At 34.4% G+C, this 21,604-nt stretch overlaps 1 protein-coding gene and 1 non-coding gene across 3 annotated transcripts in view; both read left to right on the top strand.

The window, feature by feature from the left end:
* Positions 1 to 21,604, top strand: part of MGAT4C (MGAT4 family member C) — a 794,672-nt gene that overhangs the window by 96,419 nt on the left and 676,649 nt on the right. For both annotated transcript variants that reach the window (XM_070454299.1, XM_070454298.1), the window contains exons 2-3: positions 3,248 to 3,293; positions 4,946 to 4,978. The gene's annotated coding sequence lies outside the window, so the exon portion shown is untranslated. The remainder of the gene's footprint in view (positions 1 to 3,247; positions 3,294 to 4,945; positions 4,979 to 21,604) is intronic.
* TRNAC-ACA (transfer RNA cysteine (anticodon ACA)) lies at positions 12,985 to 13,056 on the top strand. The gene has a single exon. It is a non-coding gene; the product is annotated as a tRNA-Cys (tRNA).

Here is a 21,604-nt window from a genome sequence, read left to right as displayed (position 1 = left end):
TCTTCTCAACCCAGGGATCCAACCCAGGTCTCCTGTATGGCAAGCAGATTCTTTACCTTCTGAGCCACCAGGGAAGGCCCAGAAATTAGACAGATATCAAAACCGAACATATAAAAGGGATATGCTTTATGGGATGCAGAGAGTACTGAGAAAAACAAATTAGCAGGAAAATGTTAAAAAAACAGACTGAGAAGACTTAACAAAGGACTCAAGAGAATGGTTTGATATTAAAACTATTCTTTTAGATCAGGGTCCCTAGAAACAAACTCTGACATATACACTTGCATGCAAGTGATTTATTTGGGTGTGTTCTTTGAGGAGGGTGATCATTTGCATGGCAGTACAAAAAAGCCTGATTGAGTGATACAGTTTGCAATAGGGGCCTTAACTGATCTTATAAACTCTGAACCCAATCCTAAAATTGCTATTTAAAAAAAAATGTACTTTAGTGTTTCTGTTATATAAAACAATGACCACCCTCTAGATTGAATATAATGGTTATAAGTGGGAAATGAGATCATAAACATGAAAATTCTATAGTAATTCTAAAACTACTACCAAACAGGTTATCATGGCCATCTATCTAGAAATCAAAAGAACAGTCACTGGAGTCAGATAATCTCAATTTATTTCTGACTGACACTCACTAGATAGTGGACCAAAGGCAGACCACTTTCTCTCTAGGCCTCAGTTTTCTCACATCTAGAGTAAAAATGAATAAAAATTACTTTGTAGCATTGCTGTGGAGGATGAAATAAGATGAACTTCTCTGGAGATTAAGTATAGCATTTATTCTCCAGATAAACTTATTATATAGCAATAGTTTACTAAATATTATCTGGTATAACAAAAGTACTTTAGAAAAGAAAGAGGAGGATCATGATCATAATCCCTAATTTAGCATCTGTCTCACTTTTACTATATTTATGATATGCTATTTAATCCCTTGTCCACAAGATATTTTCTGATCATGGCACATGGCCTAACTCCCATGCTGAAAGCATAATAATATTTTAATGAAACTTGCCTTTACTGGAATATACACATTCTGCAACAGCATGAAGTCCTTGTCTTTTTCTCTGACTCTGTATACATTTTACAGGAGAATATGGACTTCCCAGGTAGGGGTAAATAATCCACCTGCTAATGCAGGAGATGTAGAAAACATGGATTTCATTCCTGGGTAAGGAAGATTCCTTGGAAGAGGGCACGGCAGCCCAGTCCAGTATTCTTGCCTGGAGATCCCATGGACAGAGGAACCTGGTGGACAATTGTCCATAGTGCCACAAAGAATGGACATGACTGAAATGACTTGGCATGCATGCACGGGAGAATATAAATGCTACTTTAATATAAATGCTACTTTTGTTATGGCAACATGTCCCCAGAAAGTTTATGGTGGTTTTGTACTAGAGAAAAGGAATGGATGCTTACAATGAAAATGAAAAAAAGGAAAAAAAGTTCTACTTGTATAATGATGAATAAGACAATCACAGGAAAAGATAGAAATGGGTTATTCAAAAACAGAAGAAGATTCAGTGTCTATGTGCTGAGGATTTCAAAAAATTTAAAACCCGGTAATGGTGAAAGGGCTAGTTTTCTAAGGTAGAGAATTTATATAGGAGAACTGCAGGAGGTAAAGTTGAAAAATTAACATTACCTAGCTGATTAAGATTACTGGGTCACTATTAGATTAGACAGTAAAGAATCCACCTGCAATGTGGGAGACCTGGGTTCGTTTCCTGGGTTGGGAAGAACCCTGGAGGAGGGCATGGCAACCCACTCCAATATTCTTGCCTGGAGAATCCCATGGACAGAGGAGCCTTGCATACTACAGCCATAGGGTCACAAAGAGTTGGACATGACTGAAACAAGTTAGCATACATGCATGCACAGGAAAATATAAATGCTCATCCTACTTTTGTTATGGCAACACAGCATATATTTACAAGGTGATACTATTCCTTAGACTAAGAATTTTAGTATATATTTGGGTTGATTTGTTTTATTTTACTACTGTATTTACAAAACAAGTATAACACTGAGATTTTTATTTGCAAAAACATTCATGGTTAATCGAATAACACTAGAAAATACGTTTTGTATCTGTGCCCTGAAAAGACTATATATGAGTGTCCTCTTCTGTGTGTTGTATTTGTTTTTCCACACTTAGAACATGCCAAAGTGCAATTGTTTCTTTGAATAAAATTCCTTTATCTTGGTTCCTGAAAAGAGCAAAATTACCACTAATTTTAATGGCTCAAATTTTCAAGCTATCCAGTTGCAATTGGAATAAATCTCATATAGAATCTGATCCACAGGTTGATTCCTTTACAGCAATAAACAAGTCTTATGTTTCATTCTTTATGTTTGACAAGATTTAACCTGTTCTTTAAAGAAAGAAAATCTGGGGCAACTTGGCTTCTATGATAAGCTGTCAAGATGAAAAATCCACACTGTAATGTCAATTTGCAATGCTTGTGGTTCAAAGAATATTTGAGGCACATGCGATTTATTTTTCAATCATCTGAGATTTAACAAAGACTTCCATGATTAATCTAAAAAAATCGAGAGGTAATTTATTTCTATGAATTTTAGTTGAACAGCAAAAGCATATCATTTCTAAAGGTGCTGTTAGGAACAACAGTAAAACAACCAGCTATTGAAGTATGTATACAGTGAATATTTTAAATTACAAAGAAAAAAAAAAAAACGGGGGAAAAACTAATGCAGATCTCTGCTGACATTTTGGGTAATGATTTCATGAATGTTAAATAGGTGAAAGTGATGTATCACATGTTTTCAAAGCTTCATTATGAGATTGAAAGTGAAAGTGTTAATTGATCAGTCATGTCCGACTCTTTGTGACCCCTTTGACTGTAGCCCACCAGGCTCCTCATTCCATGGAATTTTCTAGGCAAGAATACTAGAGTGGGTTGCCAATCAGGCAAATTCTTTACCATCTGAGCCACCAGGGAAGCCCCTATTATGAGATTAAAAATCTCTTTTTCAAATGAATGTCATCTTATTGAGTCCTTTTAATAGAGGATCATTTTAACACAGATTTTAGTTATTTCAATAAATAGCAAAAATGGTAGTTGAAATGTAAATTCAACAATGTTGGGATGACTCCTGTGTTTCAAATGCTCTGACACTCGTTCAACTTTGGCAAGTGATTTCTTGAAGCTTTCAGCATCAGTTTAAGAAAATCTACTTTAGAATTAATCTCCTAATATTCATTTTTCAGCTGTATTCTATTCAGAATCAAACCTGTTAGACCTGCCTTCTGCTGAGTAAGTCCTTTACTTCCTTACTTACACAATATTATTTTCTTAATGATAATATCTGTGATTACAAATCACACCTGACAAATTCTTCTTAAGGCCTTGTTTTCCTGCAAAACCAGTTAAGTCTTGTTTTAGCTATACAAGCTAATGTAATAATCAATTCTTGTTAATTGCAGAAATATTCTAGTTTCAAAATTCCATATGTGAATTAATCATTTTTACTCTTTCATTACAAGTATATAATCACTAAATAATTGTATGTGTTTTAACTGATATTGAAAGATATTTAAGATACAATGTTATGACAGAAGGTGAGTTAGAAAATAGTGCGTTTTATACTTATAGCCATATATATAAATGTATTTGAATATGAGAGAATAATGTTAAAATATGTTAGTATATACATGGAAAAATCTGAAAAAATACAGAAAACAATATTCCTTTCTTAAGTGGGTTCATAGTGAACATTCATTTTTATATCTACATATGTTATTTTGGTAAGTGCAGTTTTGTTTTGATTTCTTATAATAAAACATGGGAAAAAGAACAGATGCATGTGAATCCACATATTAATGTTACTATGTGGATATCTCCACATATCTCCAGGAGATATGATTATGCACAACCTTAATTTTCTTCTTGACTATGTTTAAAATATGTGTTTAATGAATAAGAGCTATCAATTTAGGCAATACAAGGTAGAATTATATTAATGGACTAAAATGTTTAAAAATCCCTCATTATGGTACTTATAAAAACATCTCATTCTTTATAGACATTTAATTTGTGTTTTATTTTACATATATGGCTATTTTATTTCAATTGAATTTATTGATTAATAAACTGCCCTAAGTCTGCAATCATTGTTAAATCACCAAACCAAATGAAATACATCACAACTAAGTTATTGTCTGAATTTCTCAAAAGCTTCTGTTTCATTGCCTGGAGATTGACAATTAATTTTTTAAATTATATTTTTGGTTCTTTATTTAGTTTTTTTGTGCTATTTTTTATATAGGGTCACAGATAATTGACAGTGAAATAACAGTATAGTGCCTTTCATATACAACAGGGAAAAGACATTAGGAAGGTTAATTTCTATTTCTGAGAAACATTAAAACTATAAAAGAGTAAAAAATCATATTCAATAATCCCTTGTTTTAGATATTTCTTTCCCTTGCATAGCAATGTGCTCAATCACTTTTTTTCTTATGAACCACATGAACATTTAGATTTTATTAAATTATTTTAAAATTCTTATGTTATCAAGTGGCATAAGACTTATGTCATATGTCATAAAATGTTGAAAAGACATTTTATTCCTAATTATACTCTTAATTTTCCTTCCTGTTATTGTCTTTTTTTGCCTGTTCCGTCATTTCCAGTGATATTTAAGATCTCTGATAGCTAATGGTAATGTTAGAGCATATTTTCTGGATCCAAGCCAATCATAACATCTTTCAGTAATGTTTATATATACCAAGCTTGCCAGCTACTTACCAGTGCATAACAGAAGATAAATGTACTACTACCAAGGCTAAAAGAAGCCAAGCCATCTGACTGCTAGCTACCTATTTTTACATAGCTGTTTGCAATTCGCATCATCATGTTATAGCAATATGATTTATTAATCTTTCTGACATTTTTCTCTTTGACAGCTTCTCAGCTTCTGTTATATCCTTCTTGGATGGGTAAGTACTATGTACTATTCTGAAACTGTGAATCACATTTTGTATGTTGAGACTTTATTTTAGGGACTTAGTCTACTGAAGTGTTAACGACTTGGATTTAACCCTATCAAAGATAAAAATAAGGCTCAAAGGTTCATGAAAAGTGAAATGAAGAAAAGTGAATTTGGAGATGTGATTGCAGTGGAGCCTTTCAATATTTTTGACTCAAAGTGTGTTAAGATATAACTCACATTATAATTTCCACAGGCAGGACTTAGGATTTTATTCCAAAGGAATACATATTTTTAAGACAGCTATATTCTATTGTGAATATTCAAATAGTTTGATTTAAGAATATTTTTGCTATAATATTTTGAATTTTACACCTTCTTAACTCTACTTTTACCATTTCAAATTAATTTCAAATCATCAATAATTAGATAAAGGCACCAATGCAAAGTGATATTTGTTTCTTTATATATCTATAAATTTTATTTAATTGTTATTAAATAAGATTTGACAATATATATTACACATATTAAACAGTGAAAGCAGAATAATGTGTATGTCTATTTGTAGATCCACATAGTAAAAATGACCAACTCCAGGAGATTGAATTATAGGCAATCTTAATTTTCTTAGTGCACATACATAGATACATGTATGCATGTACACATACATACACTTGTGTTTATATAAACAAACACCTGGATTAATGATTGATTATAGTCAAGCTTTTGACAAGGTTGTGTTGCTAGAATCTATAGGAAAAATGAGAGAAAATATTTAAATTCTGTTGTTCCCTTTGTCTAGTAAAAGAAACCAAGTATTTTGTTTAATGTGGACAAACGCATTTCTTCATGCCAGTGAATCCAGAAGCAGTTCAGGCACATAAAATGTACTAGTCAGACTCAAGCTGTCAAACATAAATTTACACAGAAATTTTATTCAGATGGGTACTTTATATTTTTAGATCTTTGTCTGATCTGCTCCTTGAAAATTGATGTACTATCTTAGTTTTCTCTTGTTAGTATCTTAATGAAAATGTTGCTATAGAAAATAAAGTTGATGTGGTTTCATATTACTTCCTCATGATCTAATTTAATATATTGAGTTTATAATTTTTAAAGTATAGTTATATCATTAGATGATATCACTCAGATTTTAGATATTTCAAACCGCCTTTTGTCAAGTGATAAATTATGTTTCTGTTATGATTATTTAGAAATTTGAGATGAACTAAAACTATATATTCTCTTGTATTGTTAGAAGGAATCTGTAATCTTTAGATACTGATGTTCTTCTATGAAAGTTTTGGAGTATGATTATATGTTTTCTTAACTATTCAGATGATTTCTATCATATTTCTTCATAGAAGTAAAATAAAGGGTTAATTCCTAAACATGTAGGGAAAAAAACAGATATTTTATGCTTTGATGCAAATAGAATCTGTTTTAATTTTAGAAAGGAAGTTGTTTGAGATGGCATTCTTCACCATCTTATTAGAAAGTTATAATATTTGTTCAAAATATTTTGGACACAGGTGTGGCTGTTGCACAGGGGTATACTGGATAAGAAGGGCGTTGGGGATTTTAATCCCTGTGTCTATCAGATTTTTTGTGGAATCTTTTGTCATATTATTTAGCTCAAAATCGTTGCCACTTATATCCATATTGTGTAATTTCCAGGGATTCGGAAAACTGGTAAGAACCAATGGAGAAACAATTAAGTAATGATTAATTTTCACATACTCTCTTATTCATTAAAAAATGCGGAAAAAAAGAAAAATTATTATATACTCTAGATTCCTCAGTTTCAATCTCTTTGCACAGTATACAATAACGTAAAGTTCTAGATAGCGTCACAAGATTAATGAAATTTGACTTTTATGTCATTCGTCTTTAGTAATGACTATCAGAGATCCTTTTAAAGTCAATGTCTATTTTAAAATTTTAAGTAATTTAAAAGTAATTTATGTGAATATAAATTCATGTTCTTAAAATGACATTTCACCAAGAACATTTCTGTTTTTACAAATGAGCACATGGATATTTTCTTTCTGAAGTCACATAAATATTTTGTGACTATTGTTACTGCATATAAGGTAGAAAAGTTTGGGTCATTATTATAATAATTATTAAAATTTTTATATGCATATATAAATCTATATGTAAAATTTATGTGTAAAATGACTGCTTAAATACTCCCCATAAGATATTAGACCAGAGAAAGTAGAGGCCACAAAAGGTAGCTCTGGAAGTGATAGAAACGAACTTAAAGCTTTAGATTCACCTAGTTCTGTAACACATTAATAAATAAAGATTAATTTCAGAATATTATTAGGATGTCTTTAAGTCTTTTAAAATTCAACTTCATAGGGCTTCAGAATTTGAGAAAGGTCAGTGGTGTTGAAGAGGTCATAAAGATTGTTGCACTTCACATATAATGAATTCATGACTTTAAGACAATAATGAAGAGTTCGGATGCTAATTTTCCATTAACCGTTTTAAATTGTAATTAATACCAAAGTGTGTATTTTGAAACATAATAGAAATATTTCACATTTTCAAAAATCATATACATGATGAAACCTATGAATATTTATTTTTGTTGAGACTTGGATTTTTTCAGCATCTTATAAAAGTCAAATTTACGAATCTACAATGCACCTTGTAGAACAAGTACATCACCAGGCAGAGGAAAAGCTTACATATACTTACATAGAGGCCTCAACTACCTGAAACTCCAAAGGATCTTGACTTCCTTTTGTATTCTCTTTTAATCTTTACCTCAATCAGTTAAGACATACACAGTTAGCAGACATGCAATTTCAGAAATACTTTCAGAGATGAGAACTTGAATTATACACTTTTTGCATATTTACCAGGGAACTTAATTGCCGTTGTTATATTTTACTTTTTTATTCTCTAGAGAATTTTAAGAGATTATAATAATATTTGAAGTATTTAATTATGGATTTCTAAAAAGCAGTGATAAGCATTGCAACATTAGTTTTGTGATATTCTCAAAATTCAAAGAATGACAGAAGCCAAATTTCTCAGTCAAGCATTATATAAATTAATGGGTAAACACTATGTGATGAGGCTATCAATGTATAAATTGTTGTAAAGATGTGGAATATGAAGTAAACCTCAATGCAGTATATATGTCTCCATATTCTTCTCAAGAATCAGAATGTGCTTATTGTCAGCATATACAGAAATATGGTGAACCCACATTTTTCATAGGAACACCATATCTCTTCCAGTAAAATAACTGTGTTCATTCCATGTTTGTTAATAGGTGAAGGCCCAGATTGCATCCCTTCATAATTCCAAGAATGGAATGAGAAACATATTATTCGGGTCTCATATATAATTAAAGTTCACTGTGTTGTTAGTCAGACAGATAGGTTTAGGGTGTGTGAATAATCCAAGTTAAGTCACTGCCTTTGTTCCTGATTGCTTCTCTAAAGAAACAGAGTAATGCAAAGCTGAGATATGATAGAAGCAGAGTCATTATGTCATTGTTTGTGACCTAAAGTCTTTTCAGTAATGTCTGCCAATATATTCTAAGATAGAAATGACCTTTCCCAATATAAATCTGTGATAGTATATTTTCTCTAATTGGAAAATCAATTCACACACACACACACACACACACACACACACACACACACACAAATCTCACATAATTTAAGAAAATTTACCCGGATGAGACTGAAAGGACAGAGGCAGTATAAAATTATAAGACTTAGACTCCAGAATTTCTATGGACTAGAATCAGGCTGAGAAAATGTTCAGATGCAAACACAATTTCTTTAAAAAAAAAAAAAAAAAGAGGCCAACTCAGAAACCAAAATCAGGACCCAGAAAGCAAATTCAAGTATTGTGGAAAAACATTTCTAGGCAATAAGACTAAGCCATTATGAATACACTGGCAACAGGAACCCAGCTGGATTTCAGAAATGCTATGAATCAGTGACTCTGGCTTCCATTTGATTTATTGGTTGGCCAAAAAGCTTGTTTGGGTTCTTCTGTATTGTGAAAAACCCGAATGAACTTTATGGTCAACGCAATATTTTGAATGAGAGGGTATAGAGCAATCATCCCACAGCTGACTCACTGGTATATGATGGCCGTGTGGTGGGGAGATAGGTTGTCTCTTCAGTTCACAGGTCTTCAGACTGAGACAGTACTGAAAGAGCAACACCCATAGAGCCTCGTCTCTGCCCAAATCTGATTTAGACAAGGTGCTACACTTGGGCCTGAGTCTGAGGCTATATATATGAGATATTTGGGGGGGGGTTGAGTACAGTGGATATACTTTGCGTGTAAAAAAGGTACTTGATGAAAAGTAGGTGGACTATGCCTGCAAGTTCTTTGACACTCACCAGTTCAAGAAGTGAGGGGGCTTATGTCAGCTCTCCTAGAACCTGGACAGGACATTGTGACTGCCTGGTAAAACAGAATGTACGAGTAGGAATGCGATGTGACTTTGGATAAAAACGCATGCAGCTTCTGCCAGTCTTTCTTGAGACACTTGCTCTGTAAATCATCAGCCATCATATTAAAAAACAAAGCAAAATAAAAAAACAATTATGCTGAGGTCACTACAAGGAGGTAGCAGGTGGACAAACCCTATATAGGAAGAAGTGAGGACCAGCCAGCAACCCCAGCTGTTGTGGCACCCATTGTTTGCATCTTCCCAGCTCTGTACCAGCTACTCAGGTGTTGAAGTCATCAAGATAACCCCGTGCCTGAAACGAGACCCTGCGCCACTGTCACATGGGAGACCCATCAGGGGAGACCTGACTAGCTGAACCCAGCGAAGTGCTGGATTCATGAACAAAGTAAATGGTGCTGTTGGTTCCAGTCACTGTTTTGGGCTATTAACAACACAGTAATAGATAATCAGAACAACAACAACAATCTAGATTTTTTTTTTCATTAGAAAAATACATGAAAAATAAACTAGTTACAGATTTTATTTTACGACTGTGGTTTAGATCAAGATCCCTGATGGTAGCACTATGGACATTTGGGGTCAAATAATTTTTCTTACGAGGGGTTTCTCTCTGTTGTATCAAATGTTTAGCAGCATCCCTGCCCTGTTTTCACTAGATGCCAATGGCATATAATCTCCCAAGTTGTGACTGTTGTGTCTCCAGACATTTCCAGGAGAGACAAAATCTTTCTTAGTTAAGAATCACTGATTACATAAATTTCAGGAAAGAATGGAGAATGGTAGGAGAAAAAGAAATCCTAGAAAATCCTCAAAAAGAAAAGAGTGTGAAACATTTTAGCTTAAATGGAAAAGAATTTATACTGAGTCCTCTAATAATAAACCATAGAGACAGTTTTGAAACAAGCATATTCTAGAAATAAATGTTCTGTTTGCAAAATTATCAAATGTCCATGCCATACATACTTTTGTAAATGCATAGAGTTCAATTAAGGTATGTGATTATTGATGGCCACCTTGACTAATTGTTTTACTTGCTTCTGGCAATTTTTTATCTCTTCTTTCATGCTTCAGTTGATTTTTCATGTTATTTTCTATCATTTCAGTAAAAACAAATAATTTTAGAAACTAATGGCTAGTCAAGAGATGAGTTTTGTCCCCCAGATAACCCCACAATTTAATATTTGAGCTTTTAAAAATACTTATCGAGAAACAATTGCTAATTGATACTAATGAGCTGTGTTGTGCATTTCTGACAGAATAATGTACCTCTTCAAATCTGGTGCTACTAATTGCATGGCAACTTACAATTCAGAAAGTAAACACTATCAGAATATTTATTCATGGAAAAAAAACCCAGAAGATTTGGAGTGAGGTGACATTAGGTTTTAGTAAGAACTCTTGTTTTCTCCTATAGTATGAATATTTTAAATTACTAACATGGTTATGATTTTTTACTTTAATTGAACCCATATACTTATGTAAGCCACTTAAGGGGCTCTGTGTAGTTTGTTGTAGACTATTAGATTTATTTCAAACTTTTCTTTCTGAATTATAGTTGTTAGGATAATTATAATTAATTATATATATATTTAATTATAATTACTAGTTTACCTTTTTTCTAATTGTTTAGTCATCCAGAGAAGGTTGGTTGGCCAAAAAGAGAGTGGATGAATTGATTTTGTTTCCATCTTGCGCCTAATAATTTGCCGTTGTGCCATGCTCAGTCATGTCCGACTCTTTGCGGCCCAAAGGACTATAGCCCAGCAGGGTACTCTGTCCATGGAATTTTCCAGACAAGGATACTGGAGCGGGCTGCCATTTCCTTTACCAGGGGATCTTCCCAACCCAGGGATCAAACCTGTGTCTCTTGTGTCTCCTTCATTGGCAGGGGGATTCTTTACTACTGTGCCGCCTGGGAAGCCCTTAATGGTGCCATTGTCTCCTAACAGTTCTGTTTCAAATGCTGATTGTCCTAAATGTGAGGAAATTAGTGCAAATTCATTTTTACAATTGGGCAGTGAAAATCTATCAGCAGAACAATGAAAACATCAGGGTGTGTAGTATACAATAGTAGGTGGTGAGAAGTATTAACTACGGGTTTAATGGGCAAGGAGTTCCCCTAGGTTCCCAATACACCATCATATAATTTCTACTAGAAGTCTAAGTCTAAGTAAGCTAGTGCCTTATCATATAATGGACTGAACTTTCAAATATACAAGGTGTTATCTTTTTCTTGGTAATTGGCATGTCACTATTATAAGGCATGTGTCTATTATCAGGTGACAGTTACCACTTATCAGAGGAATAGGACATTCTTTGCACAGAGCATTCATATAGATTAAATCAATTTTCTCCGTTTTACAAACTTTACATGGTGCAATGACATATAAATTGATTTGTAGACTATTTATAACTTGTAGATGGGTTTACCTCTTTCATTTTTCAGGAAGTAAGGAATTGTAAAGCTGGATAGATCTGGCATGCCAGGACATTAGCCCTTCTGTAACTGATTTTCATTTTAATGTTGCTGTCTTTCTTGCAAGGGCAAGATGCTAAACGAGATGAGATAATTTACGTTTTGTCACATTTGCTTTCAAAGATTAATGAATACCAATAAGAGGAATCAAAAAGATAATATTAGGTAGAGTGAATTCATGAAGCAAGGTTACTATTTAAAAGCAGAATTAGATGGCATGCTGTTTATCAAAATGGTTTCTTATCATTTATTCAAAATAAATGAACAGAGGAATGATATGTAAAAGCCTATGTTTTGAAATGTGGCAGATTTGAGAATGAAATCTGGGTCTGCAATTTTATGATTCTGTGATATTCATTTGTTTTTCCGGCTCTTTTGTGTTCACACATACCCCAAAGAGGAACAAGGTTAACTCTTTAAAAGGTTTTGTGTGTGTGAATGAACATCTCTAAATCAATTTAAATGTTAATATTATTAATGTTATTATAGTTTTTCAAGTAAAGGAATACTTTGTAAATTATTATATGTAATTATTTAAGGTTTGACTCTAATATAGTGACGTAAATTTTCATGTGACTTATGAAAACTTAAAACTTCATGGATGATTTGTCAAATATGTCAGATGATAGGAAAAAATAATGGTACTTTTTTATTCACTTTTGACTGTAGCTATCTTATTCAACTCATAACATATCTAGAGTATTTTAATAGATTCTGAAATAGTACTTTTTGATTTCTCCTTCCTTTCTTCTCTCTCTCCATTCTTCTTTCCTTTCTGCCTCCCTCTCTAACTCCTTCCATTCATCCTCTTTTCTATATATTTAGTGAGGATTTGGGCTTCCCAGGTGGCGCTTGTGGTAAAGAACCTACCTGCCAGTACAGGAGATGCAGGAAATGAGAGTTTGATTCCTGGGTCTGGAAGATTCCCTGGAGGAGGGCATGGTGACCCACTTCAGTATTCTTGTCTGGAGAATTCCATGGAGAGAGGAGCCTGGTGGGCTGTAGTCGATAGGGTCACAAAGAGTTGGACACTTAGCATGCACACACACTGAGGATTTCATGTGTCATATACAGAGGTAGGACTTCCCTGCTGGCTCAGATGGTAAAGCATCTGCCTACAATGCGGGAGACCCGGGTTCAATCCCTGGGTTGGGAAAATCTCCTGGAGAAGGAAATGGCAACCCACTCCAGTATTCTTGCCTGGAAAATCCCATGGACAGAGGAACCTGGTAGGCTACAGTCTATAGGGTCGCAAAGAGTTGGACACGACTGAGCGACTTCACTTTTACTTTCACTTTCATACAGAGGTAGACACTGCAAGCAACACTGAGAACATTGGAGCATTTGTTCCCAGGGTACAATCCCTCTAATAGGAACAGAAAAGCCATGACAAATAAGAATAATGACACTAATCTGTCCTATGGAAAACAAACAAAAAATCATGAAGGAGCAAGACACTTCATTCCCCAACTTGTCTATCTCTGGATTATGTATATTTCTCTGTCCAGTGGATATCTATCAAGTTAATTTTTTAATAATTTCATTCTGTTGTTCTGAATACGTAATTTCTCTAATGTTATAATGACTCACAGATACAGTGCAACCTACTCACTGTGTGTACTCACTACATGTTTCTTCCATAACCTGCTTCTACAGTAACTAAGACTATTTTGTATGCAAAATATTTTTAAAAATCCTTATTTTTATTTATTTCTGTTTGGCTTATATTTTGTTCTCAACTCTTGTCATAGATCTTAGTAGATCACAGTGCTTTTGACAAAGTAGAGCTCAATATCTTGATAAATCAGTCAATAAATGATGAAATAAATGAACAAACACATGATTGATAAACTGGATGACTGACTGAGAACTATTTGGCATATTTTCCTTGGTGTTCTCTCTGACTGAAATATCTTTTCTCTTCTTCCTCTATTTGTGTATACTTTCCAGGCTTCAATATCCTGTTATTTCATTCTCCTTTGATCAAATCCGTTGATACCAACATTCTAATGTTATTGCTTTTATTAAGCATTTTATTCTATTAAATTTTTTTGATATTGTTATTTCATCACTAAGTCATATCTGACTCTTTGCAATCCCATGGACTGCAGCACACCAGGCTTCCTTGTTCTTCACTGTCTCCTGGAGTTTGCTGTCTCAGGGCCATTGAGGTGGTAATGCCTTTTTGACATACCTTATGGTAACTTTTTTTTGTATTATATATATGCCCCCTCAATAGCTAACATGTAGAGAGTTATTCATTGCATGCTTTCATCATTTTGATAAAACTATCTTTTTCTAAAGCTAGAATCTTCCAAATTGACATATATAAATTATATAGATACATAAATTTCTCTCTCTTCATATATTTATCTATATGTGTATACACACACACGACAAAGAAAAAGCTTTTGTGTTTGTTTTTTATACAGGCATCCCTTTATAGTGGAGGTATACCATAAATACTAATTTATTTCAGAGATGTTGCCCCCTTATAAGCCTTTGGCTCTAACAAATGCATTTTATCATATGATAACCCAAGAATATGAATTTTCAGAATAAGATATTGTATCCTCAGAGCATAGGGTCAACCTAATACTTGTTGGTTAAAATGTTTGACAGATGCTGGAACATGTTGTCATTTGAAAGGGGAAAAATGAACCAATTCATCAAAATCAACAATGTTCACAAAGGGATTTTTACAGTGTCAGAGGTACATTTATATTAAATGCAGCCTTAAAAAAAAAAAAAAACAAAATCATTTAAACCATCTATTGTACAAAAGAAGCCATTGGTTAATGGCAGTATTCTTATCTTCACCAGAAGCAGAACTGCCAAATGTCATACCATACATATCGTGTGAGTGTGTTTTGTAACCTTGTGTATTTGAGTGGAACATTTCACAGTAATTAAATCGAATGAAAACTTGTTCTACGGAGATTTTCAGAGTAAATAGTTGGCAATTACTTACAGACTAAAGTGTTGTACTGCTAACCTTTTAACAAAATCTCTTTCCTCCAAAAAATCTTCTCAGCGTTCTTTATTACTCTCACAGAGGGAGGATGCCTTTTCATTCTTTTGATATAATGGCTATAGATCAATATGTATTGAGTTGTGGAAACATATAGACTCTATTAGGGAAGGGAATCAAAGTAGGCAAATACTGTCTACAACTGACAGCCACCTTTCATGTGAAAACTCAAGGGAGCTCTTCCTGCTGGGTACCTGAATAGAAGAGACAGTGTACCCCATTCTCATTTCTTTCAAAGTTAATTTTGCTTATGTTGTGGCTAAAAGATGAAAATCTGAAAAACAAAACAAAACACTATGTTCTATACCCAATTTTAGTGATTAATGCTAAAGGAAAATTCCAGTTGTCAAAAATAATGATTTTCCCTTGAGTCACAGTGACATCAGATGACTCAAATAGCTTCATTAACTGAAATATTAACTCATGAAATGTTGGATATAACTACACCCTTCAAATGACTCATTTATTCTGTGATAATATGCAACCTAAAACACTGAATACACTAAACTCTAGTGAGTTTTTGTTTTGGGCATATACACTTTGAAGATGTTTTTAAATTTATTGTGGTCAAATATTGATTGGTTTTTTCATGGAGCACGGACTAGTAAACATCTTAATTTTGGAAAACGTTTTTCCTATATAATTATTTTATTTTTTCTTTAATTGAGATATTATATTTTATTGTTATAAGGTGAAGAAGAATAAATTTTATATTTATGCATTTCAAAATGTTTAAACTTTAAAAATCTTTGGATATCTTTGCAATACATAATGCATTTTTAAGTTCTTTAATTCTCCAAACATTTTTTTCCAACTAAAATCTTAAATCTGTTTTTTTAAATTATCTTATTTTAATTTTATAAATGGATAAAGTACTGAATTTTATCCATTTAACTTTATAAATGGGTAAAAACTACAAATTTGAAGTAAAGAACTTTATAAGTAGGTACTTTTATAATATGAGAAGCTATATCCAGTTTATAATAATATATCAGAATAGAAAACTTCTCCATTTAAAAGTGTAGTATCCATTCTCAGGGTTGGGCAGTCTTCATGGATGGGCATGTGACTTATGAAGTTGAAACAGGGTCACACACTTAGAAAGACCCCATTCTTAATCTGTGGTTCTGCTGTTGCTGTCTTGAAATTCTTAATAATATTTTAGCTAGGAGCCCCACATTTTCATTCTGCACTGGGTCACTCAGATTGTTCACTGGGCCCTGACACAGAGTTATAAATATACCAAATTTTCAAAACTATTTGTGTTTGCATAATTTGATATATTAGCAATTTTAAATATGAAAATGCTAATTTAAATAACTAAGTTTGTGAGGTGAAATCCTATCCAGTTTCTGTTTTTTCCTCCTCCTGTGTTTTGTTCCAAATTAATAGGTATCTTCTACAATTGGAAAAACATTTGAATCCCTGCAATGACAATAAGTAATAACCATGTTTTCATGAGTGTAACACTCCTGTGACCATCTATACACAAAATTTTGAATTCACCTTTGTTCTTATAGTTGATCCTTTGAACAGCATGAGGTTAAACTGCTTGGGTCCACTTATACACCAGTTTCCCGCCCCCCCCCCCCCCCCGCAGTGGTAAATACTATAGTACTTACTAAAATTGTTTGAAACTAAGAATCTGTGAAACTGCAGATACAGAGGATCCTTGGATAAAGAGGGCCAACTGTAAGTTACATTTGAGCATGGACGGTCGGTGTCCCAACCCCCTTGTTGTTCAAGCATCAACTGTATTTCCAAATTCTATGGTAGACCTGCTTTCATACCCTTCCCATATTCTATTCTTTAGGTTAATATTCCCATCTCCCAGTTATTAAAGGTGTTGAAGGCTAATGTTCAAGTTAATCCACCTCAACACTTGTGCCAACTGGTAGGGGGCAATACTATGGCAAGATCCAGAAACAGATGTTACCTTGGGCACATTTTAACCCTTTTTTGACTCTTTCATCTTTCTCTGTCTGCTTGATTTTTCCCTTTAGAAGTCAGAAAATTCCTAAATTTCTTCTCAGGTTTAACTTCTGTTTAAGACAGAAGAAAATTATAACAGTTTAAGGAAGTTGATTTAAGACAGAACATTGTAGATAGAAGTGGAGCCTAGGAGACAATGATTACAAATACGTTTTGAGAAATTGCTTTCTAGAAAGATTATGTAATGTCTTATTATCCACATTAGATGTTCACAATTATTTACCACAACTTGATCAGCAGAGGAAAAGGGAATCCAATCACAGGTATCCAATTTGATTGTAAAAAACAACTCATCTTTAATTTAATTTGCTATATAGACAATTAATGCAGTTGAATGTTTTTAATACATATTTTGGCTACTCTTATGCCTTTTTAGCTTTTTCAATTGTAATGTAAGTTGGAGTATTTGCCTGCAATGCCAGAGACCTGGGTACAATCCCTGTGTCAAGATCCCCTGGAGAAGGGAATGGCAAGGCGCTCCAGTGTTCTTGCCTGGAAAATTCCATGGACAAAGGAGCCTGGCAGGCTACAGTCCATGGGAATCCAAACAATTGGATACAACTCAACGACTAACATTCTGTAAAAAGCAGTTAATATCATAACCATAACTTTTATTTGAAGGAAAGTTTTACATAGGTCAGTGATTAATAATTATCAGTTATCACTAATATCAGAAAAAAGAAAGTAGACTCAACTTAGAGAATTAATATTTTGTGTGCATATGTGTGAGAACTTTATACCAGTTGAGAATATTCATACAGAAATAGGTGAAGTGCGGTTCTAAAATTTACTTCTCTGATGATGTATGCATATACATACATACATACCTGTCTCTTTGAAAATGTTTATAAGTGGATCTATAAAATACTCCAAGTCCTTTTAAAGATCCAGGATCTGTAGTTATGAATAACTCTTAAAAGTGTTCATAATGTAAATAATCATAAATCTACTATAGCTATGATAAAATAACCTTCTTTTACAGTTCATAAAGATAAAACTTTTTCTTAGCATATCTGCCTAGAGATATAAAAGTGTAACACATCTTATATTTATTACTACGAATACGCACATATTCTGGAAATATAAAATATAATGAGCAAAGGACATTTCTGTCAAATAGAGACTTCAAAAGAATGATATATTCTGGTGCTTTTGCTCTTCTCACTTATCATATGGAGATTCCAGTGTGTTTCAACTTTGGGAAATAAATGTGCCAGTCCCTGAAACAGAGACATATTGAGGTACCTGCTTTATTTCCCTAGCTGCTATAGAATATATTATAAATGGAAAATACATGTTTTATTAGAAATAGCATAAAATAATGTTATTTTCTTATGTGCTGAATAGTTCCATATAGAAAACTCTCCAAAACTCAGTCTGTAAAACCCTATCCATCTCTCAGTAGTCCAATAGGTTGCTATTCCCTTGTGAAAATTCCCTCACTTCTCATTTTCCCTTGAGTTATGACATTACTTAATCAGGTCAGTTCAGTTGCTCAGTTGTGTCCAACTCTTTGCAACCCCATAGAATGCAGCATACCATTCTTCCCTGTCCATCACCAAACGCCAGAGACTACTCAAACTCATGACCGTCGCATCAGTGATGCCATCCAACCATCTAATCCTCTGTTGTCCCCTTTCCTCTGAACGTCAACCTTTCCCAGCATCAGGGACTATTCCAATGACTTGGTTATTTGCATCAGGTGTCCAAAGTGTTGGATTTCTGCTTCAGCATCAGTGTTCCAATGAATACTCAGCACTGATTTCCTTTAGGATGGACAAGTTGGATCTCCTTGAAGTCCAGGGGAATCTCCAGAGTCTTCTCCAACACCACAGTTGAAAAGCATCAGTTCTTCGGCGCTCACCTTTCTTCACAATCCAACTCTCACATCCATACATGACTACTGGAAAAAACAATAGCTTTGACTAGATAGACCTTTGTTGGCAGAGTAATGCTCTACTTTTTAATATGCCTTCTAGGTTGATCATAGTTTTTCTTCCAAGGAGCAAGTGTCTTTTACTTTCATGGCTGCAGTCACCATCTGCAGTGATCTTGGAGCCCATAAAAACAAAGTCTGACACTGTTTCCATTGTTTCCCCATCTATTATCCAAGAAGTTATGGGTCCAGATGCCATGATCTTAGGTTTCTGAATGTTGAGCTTTAAGCCAGCTTTTTCACTCTCCTCTTTTACTTTCATCAAGAGGCTCTTTAGTTCTTCTTCAGTTTCTGCCATAAGGGTGTTGTCATCTGCATATCTGAGGTTATTGATATTTCTCCTGGAAATCTTGATTCCAGCTTGTGCTTCATCCAGCCCAGTGTTTCTCATGATATACTCTGCATATAAGTTAAATATGCAGGGTGACAATATACAGCCTTGACATACTCCTTTCCCGATTTGAATCAGTCTGTTGTTCCATGTCCAGTTCTAACTGTTGGTTCTTCACCTGCATACAGATTTTTCAAGAGGCAGGTCAGGTAGTCTGGTATTCCCATCTCTTCAAGTGTTTTCCCCAGTTTGTTGTGATCCACACAGGCAAAGGGTTTGGCGTAGTCAATAAAGCCAAACCAGATGGTATTCTGGAACTCTTATTTTTTGATGCTCCAACAGATGTTGGCAATTTGATCTCTGGTTCCTCTGCCTTTTCTAAAACCAGCTTAAACATCATGGTTCACAACTGTTGAAGCCTGGCTTGAGGAATTTTGAGCATTGCTTTGCTAGAATGTGGGATGAGTGCAATTGTACAGTAGTTTGATCATTTTTTGGCATTGTCTTTCTTTGGGATTGGAATGAAAACTGACCTTTTCCAGTCCTGTAGCCACTTCTGAGTTTTCCAAATTTGCTGGCATATTGAGTTCAGCACTTTCACAGCATCATCTTTGAGGGTTTGAAGTAGCTCAACTGGAATTCCATCACTTCACTAGCTTTGTTAGTAGTGATGCTTCCTAAGGCCCACTTGATTTCTCATTCCAGGATGTCTGGCTCTAGGTTGGTCACACCATCATGATTATCTGGGTTGTGAAGATCTTTTTTGTATCATTCTTCTGTGTATTCTTGACACCACTTCTTAATATTTTCTGTTTCAGTTAGGTCCACACCATTTCTGTCCTTGATTGTGCCCATCTTTGCATGAAATATTCCCTTGGTGTCTCTAATTTTCCTAAAGAGCTCTCTAGTCTTTCCTATTCTATTGTTTTCCTCTATTTCTTTTCACTGATTGCTGAGGAAAGCTTTCTTATCTCTCCTTGCTGTTCCTTGGAACTCTGCATTCAAATGGGTACATCTTTCCTTTTCTCCTTTGTGTTTATCTCCTCTTCTTTTCTCAGCTCTTTGTAACGCCTTCTGAGAAAACCATTTTGCCTTTTTGCATTTATTTTTCTTGCAGATGGTCTTGATCATTGCCTCCTGTATAATGTCATGAGCCTCTGTTCATATTTCTTCAGGCACTCTCTCTGTCCGATCTAATCCCTTGAATCTGTTTCTCATTTCCACTGTATAATCATAAGGAATCTGATTTAAGTTATACCTGAATGGTCTTTTGGTTTTCCCTACTTTCTTCAATTAAGTCTGAATTTGGCAATAAGGAATTCATGACCTGAGCCACAGTCAGCTCCTGGTCTTGTTTTTGCTGACTGTATAGAACTTCTCCATCCTTGGCTGCAATCTGATTTTGGTATTGACCATCTTATGATGTCCATGTGTAGTCTTCTCTTGTGTTGTTTTAAGAGAATATTTGCTATGACCAATGCATTCTCTTGGAAAAACTCTGTTAACCTTTGACCTGTTTCATTTTGTACTCCAAGGCCAAATTTGCCTGTACTCCAGGTATTTCTTGACTTTCTACTTTTGCATTCCAGTCCCCTATAATGAGGAGGGCATCTTTTTTTGGGTGTTAGTTCTAGAAGTCTTGCAGATCTTCATAAAACCATTCAACTTCAGCTTCTTTAGCATTACTGATCAGGGCATAGACTTACTTGGATTACTGTGATACTGAATGGATTGCCTTGGAAATGAAGAGAGATCATTTTGTCATTTTTGAGACTGCATCCAGGTATAGCATTGAGGACTCTTTTCTTGACTATGATGGCTACTCCATTTCTTCTAAGGGACTCTTGGCCACAGTAGTAGATATAATGGTCATCTGAGTTAAATTCACCCATTCCAGTTCATTTTAGTTCGCTGATTCCTAAAAATGTTGATGTTGACTCTTGCCATCTCCTGTTTGACCACTTCCAATTTACCTTGTTTCATGGACCTAACATTCCAGGTTCCTATGCAATATTGCTCTTTACAGCATCGGACTTACTTCCATCACCTGTCACATCCACAGTTGGGTGTTATTTTTGCTTGGCTTGGTCTCTTCATTCTTCCTGGAGTTATTTCTGCCTTGATCTCCAGTAGCATATTGGGCACCTACCGACCTGGTGAGTTCATCTTTCAGTGTCATACCTTTTTGCCTTTTCATTCTGTTCATGGGGTTCCCAAGGCAAGAAGTTTGGTTAGTCTTCTGTGATTGTGGTTTCCATTGTGTCTGCCCTCTGATGGATATAGATAAGAGGTTTATGGAAGCTTTCTGATGGGAGAGACTGACTGAGGGGGAAACTGGGTCTTGTTCTGATGGGCAGAGCCCTGTTCAGTAAATCTTTAATCCAATTTTCTGTGATGGGTGGGGCAATTTTCCC

This window comes from Odocoileus virginianus, chromosome 24 (assembly GCF_023699985.2).
Source record: "Odocoileus virginianus isolate 20LAN1187 ecotype Illinois chromosome 24, Ovbor_1.2, whole genome shotgun sequence".
Lineage (NCBI taxonomy): Eukaryota > Metazoa > Chordata > Mammalia > Artiodactyla > Cervidae > Odocoileus > Odocoileus virginianus.
Note: the sequence above shows the minus strand (reverse complement) of the source record. Positions and strands in the feature narration are given on the sequence as shown.